Source organism: Haematobia irritans, chromosome 2 (assembly GCF_050003625.1).
Source record: "Haematobia irritans isolate KBUSLIRL chromosome 2, ASM5000362v1, whole genome shotgun sequence".
NCBI classification, from domain to species: Eukaryota; Metazoa; Arthropoda; class Insecta; order Diptera; family Muscidae; genus Haematobia; species Haematobia irritans.
Window position 1 is genome coordinate 135,834,173 of NC_134398.1, and position 5,662 is coordinate 135,839,834.

The window sequence follows — 5,662 nt, forward strand, 5'->3', positions numbered from 1 at the left end:
TTCAAAAATTTAATTTCTATAGAAAACTTTCTCAAAATTTTATTTCTGTAGAAAATTTTGTCAAAATTGTATGTCTGTAGAAAATTTTGTCAACATTTTATTTCTATAGAAAATTTTGTCAAAGTTTTATTTCTATAGAAAATTTTGTCAAAATTTTATTTCTATAGAAAATTTTGTCAAAATTTTATTTCTATAGAAAATTTTGTCAAAATTTTATGTCTATAGAAAATTTTGTCAAAATTTTATGTCTATAGAAAATTTTGTCAAAATTTTATTTCTATAGAAAATGTTGTCAACATTTTATTTGTATAGAAAATTTTGTCAAAATTTTATTTCTATAGAAAATGTTGTCAAAATTTTATTTCTATAGAAAATTTTGTTAAAATTTTATGTCATAGAAAATTTTGTTAAAATTTTATGTCATAGAAAATTTTGTCAAAATTTTATTTCTATAGAAAATTTTGCCAAATATTATATCTATAGGAAATTTTGTCAAAATTTTATTTCTATAGAAAATGTTACCAAATATTATATCTATAGAAAATTTTGTCAAAATTTTATTTCTATAGAAAATTTTGTCAAAATTTTATTTCTATAGAAAATTTTGTCAAAATTTTATTTCTATAGAAAATTTTGTCAAAATTTTATTTCTGTAGAAAATTTCGTCAACATTATATTTCTATAGAAAATTTTGTCAAAATTTTATGTGTATAGAAAATTTTGTCAAAATTTTATTTCTATAGAAAATTTTGTCAAAATACAATCTACCGGTAAAAAATCCACCATTTTTAGTAGAATTCTACAAACCGTGGCAACCGTGATTGCGACACAAACAAAAAAAAAATTACTGAAAAAAGAAAGAAGAAAAATTTTTTTTAAAATATCTACAACATTTTAGCAAGTATCCGGATTAGAGAGCTCATGCCGTATATGTATATTTTGGACTTTTAAAATGGCATTAGATTGTACCTAAATAGCTTCATTAGTACGTCGCAAAAAAAGAATGAAAATGTACAAAATGTGTATCTAAATTTTAATTTTATAGGGCCTAGATTTAAGGCTAAATAGTTCCATAAACAATGTATTTCCTTACAGAAGCAGCATATTTGGCTCGGAATCAATACCAAAATCCATAAGGGAAACTTAAAATCTTACTTCAAACCAGGAATGATAAATGATGCTGACGAAAACGTACTAAAAATGTGTTAAAAATTTACTTTTGAAGCCAAAAGTTGCTAAAATTATATATTATCAAATTGAAGCGCTATTGTAAAAGAAAACTGCAAATTTTAGACTTTTACCATATCTATTAAGTAATATATAAAATTCTATAAAAAACATTAAATGTAAAATAAACAAGTAAGGAATGTCTAAAGTCGAGCAAAGCCGACTATATTATACCCGGCACCTCTATGTACATTTGCACTAAAAAAAAGCATGCCCGGTTCCAAAGATTTTGTCTTCACTTTAACAATTTTGGTATTGATTCCGAGCCAAAGAAGCAAATTATAATTTTTCGATTTTTCAGATTTTTTCTTCATATGCTATCAAAGTCCTTTAAAAACAAGTTAACGACAACTTTATTTTCCAAATTCAGGCTCGACTTCCAATAGAAATTGTGCGATGTTTCAAGTAAAAACATCTTTGAAATAAAGTGTTACAATGGCAGCCCGATTAAATTTCAGGCTCACTAAGACTATTCAGTCCATTGTGACCTTACCCTAAAAAAATTTTCTTTCATGTTACGATACCCATTTTTAAGTAAAATCGCTTATTTATAAGGGCAATACGACTTCATTGAAAGGTTTATCGGCTTTTGGACAAGGAAAAATACTTTATATTAGAGAAATGCGTCTTCTATGCTAAGCAAAACTTGCATTCGTATTTTAAGGACATGAAATCTTTGGCCTTTGGGTGGTTTATGTTAAAGGTTTATGTTACCATATACATATAAATAAAACTGAACGATTTGGACACATTTTTTGCATTTATGATTTATCTGAACCTATTTCAACAAAATTTGGCACACTTTGCACATTACACTGAAAAAGTATTTACGTGATATTAAAGATTACGCAACCTCAATTTTAGGATGCGCAATTTACACACTATTAAGGACAAATTTCTTTAAAATAATGAAATTTTAATTAAAAGAAAGTTTATAATCTTTGCTTCAAAAATTGTTTTCATTAAATTCAGGACACACATTTTGAAAATTTGCATCCCTTCGTTAAAGTTGCATGACTTTAAACTAAGGCAAATTTTCGTTAAAGTAAATAAACATATTTTTGATTTAAAGAAATCGTCGTTAAATTAACTGAAATATTGAATCTTTAGATTTAATATAAAAACGCTTCAAATATCGGCTAAAACTTATTTTGAGGATTTAGCACCTTTGGTTTAAAGTTATTTTGGAATTAAGAAAATATTTTTTATTTCGAAATATACGTCATAATTTCGATTTTGAAACTGGCATTTGTTTGTACGTGAATAGCTTTATTAATATACCGGAAAAATAAAATGAAAATTCAATAAATGAGATCTGTATCCTAATATTAATTCTATAGATCCTAGATTTAAAGCCAGAGAGGTCGCAAAAAAATTTCCTTATTTTAAAGAACCCGCATCTTTGGGTCGGAATCAATACCAAAATCCTTAAAGGAAGGTCAAAATCGTTGGATCCAAGTAAACTTTTTTTTGAGTGTATATTGTATTCCTTGTGCCAAATTTAAAGCAACTCAGGGTAAATTCTGGCTTCTTGGGCCATATAAGCCTTTATCGGGCGAAAGATACATATGTGAGGTATATATAAATCCAGGGCCGGTTCTAATCATTTTTTAAATACACCATGTGTGTACTTCATCTCATTCTTGACTTTTCAAACACAGCGTATAACACCCTGTTCCACAATGTGGCGGGAAAAAATCGTTCCACATTTACGGACGAATGTAGTACACTGTTAGAAAAATATGTTTTTTATATGTTCCGATATAAACAAAAAGTGTTTCGGGCACAATTTTTAAACACAATATATTTAAGTGCAAACATGTAATGTTCCTAAACTAACACTAAATGTTTGGGACACATATGTTAATATGTTAGAATATATTATGTTTGGGGCATAAATGTTTTATAAAAATAATATCTGTGAATGTAAACATATATAAATTTACAAATTTCGATTAAACATATATATGTTGTGATATTTTATTCAGAGAGAGAGAGAGAGTATAGAGAAAGAAATAGAGATGGAAACCGGGAGGGTTGACGAAAGATATCAACATAACACAGTGAGAGAATGAAAAGAGAGCTATTTGTATATGTTGTTTCGGAAAACTGTTTTATGATAAGGCCAAAAATTTGATATGCTTAAATCTAAATATTATTTAATTTGAATATTAGAATGAGTATTCGGAGTAAAGAGAATAGACATTCGGAACCAAGAGAATAGACATTTGAAAAAAAAAAACAGCGTGTGTTTTCGTCTTGAGAGCAGCATTTTATGTATGTGTGGACATGTGTTTTGTTTATCATTTTCCCAGCGGCGGAATCGAGAAGGACCTTGCGAATTCAGGCATGTTAAATGCATTAAATTGGAAGGAGTTGTGTTTATAAGGCATGCATGTGTACTGATTTTACATTCATCGGAAGCCTTCTAAAATCAGACCTGTATTTAAGCATTGCGATTCATTTACTTTTTTCATTTTATGCACACGGACATTCTCTCTGCCTTCTTTATAGCAAGTTGTATAGCATGGGTGTTAAAATTATATAGCAAGAGAGATGTATTGTGCTCTCGTTTAAAAGAGAGCTTTAAAATTGTTTACATTCCTATTAATTTATAATTAGAATGCATTTGTAATGCCTTTGGAAGTAAAACGGTTATATCATAGAAATGAATAGGCATGTAATTGCATTGCTTTCCACTTCCAAAAATAAGCTATTAGGAATGCGTAGGATTTCGTGTATGTTAGAGGAATTGTATTTTAACATTTTCTACCCCCAAACAAAAACAAAAATGAAACATAGCAACATTTGAAATGTATAACTATTTATGTCAGAAAATATTTTCATTAATGCCATGTGGATAATAATTTAGCGTACGCCAGTACATGCTATTCGTTAGTTGAATTCTTGATCTGGTAAAGTACGTACGTCTTCCAAATTATAAAGTGTTTCGCATTTGCGATAGTAACCTTAAGTATAAAACTCTAACGGTAAGTCTTTAATTTTATTTTATTATTTTAATTTTTTAATGCATTTTAGTTCTTTCAGATCTTGACAATAAATTTACCGAAACGCAGAAAGAATATAGAGCCCAGACGAATCAAATATAGTGATATCTTGGGGAGTGACTTGACATTTTCTTTATGTTTTTATATATCTCTGAACGCTAACCTTTTTTCATGTTAAAAATAAATAAATTTGAAACAAAAGCATAAAAATTTAATACCGTATTTTTTTATTTATCATAAAGGCATTATTTTGGGAATGTGTATGGAAGGCCTTCCTAAACGAGAACCCGTATAGTGCTACAACATGCCTACAATAGGAAGGACGTGAGAAGTAGTTATATTATCAGTAATTATGTAGGTGTTTTATATACACTCCTGTAAGCCTCCTTCTTTTTGGAGGGCTGGTGAAGGGTCTTTTATGGAAGCTACAAATAAGGCCTTGCCCTCCAATCTCACCCTATGTTAAATGGAAAGGAAGGTGTAATGTCCTAAGCAGGCCTCTGTAATGCTTAGACAGGCCTGGAAGGAGGCCTTCCAACCACATGAACTACGCCGCTGGGTTGGCATTATGGGCACAATTTTTTTTTCTTGGTTCGTTAAAAGAAATCGGAACGTATGCTAATCACTGCTCCACGTGGCCAACAAATGTATGTTTCTGTTAAATAATGTTATGTTTGCATGGGCTCATGGGCGCTGCAAACTATGCTATATAAATGTAACTTATAACGATAATTGTCTATTGGTGACTATAACAGCCCAGTGGTAGTGTGTTGGCTTACAATTTGCATGATTCCCGGTTTGATTCTCCGTCCAGGCGAAAAGTAACATTTAAAAAAATTATAAAATTGAGTAATTTCTTCAACATTATTTGTATTACAGAAAAAGGTGCCAAGAACTAAAAATTTCGTGGAAGTGAAAATTATGTGTGGGAATGAGCACAATCTTCTTGGGGAGAAAATTCTTCCAAGCATATAATATTTTTGGGTTCAAAATGCTTCCAAACATATAATATGTTCACATAAAACAAACATAATAATGTTTCGGCAATATCCAATAATATATGTGCTTCCTGCAAAATATGTTTGGAACATATGTTAGAGAAGCGATTATTTTTGAGGGTGTATAAACAATATAACTCTCATCATTCGTAAAATACCCAGAAATAAAGCTTAATACAATTGAATTGAGTTGATATCTTAGAAACGTTTATATTTAATACACAATAACTGTATATAGAGTAAATGTGATGAAAAAGTATCAAATGTCTCGCGAACGTACCACGGTGCTTTTGGCAATTGGAAAGTATCAACAAAAAAGTACAAAAGTGTCAATTTTATCAAGCCTGCTTCGTCATCTTTAGCTTGGAATCAGTACCAAAATCTTTGGAACCGGGCAAGCTTTTTTCAATTTATTTTAGTTCAATCTTA

The 5,662-nt window shown here is 29.4% G+C and overlaps 1 long non-coding RNA gene across 1 annotated transcript; it reads left to right on the forward strand.

The window, feature by feature from the left end:
- Positions 1-3,839: 3,839 nt before the first annotated feature.
- LOC142224073 (uncharacterized) lies at positions 3,840-4,450 on the forward strand. The gene is made up of 2 exons (XR_012719020.1): positions 3,840-4,217; positions 4,276-4,450. It is a non-coding gene; the product is annotated as an uncharacterized LOC142224073 (long non-coding RNA).
- Positions 4,451-5,662: the final 1,212 nt, after the last annotated feature.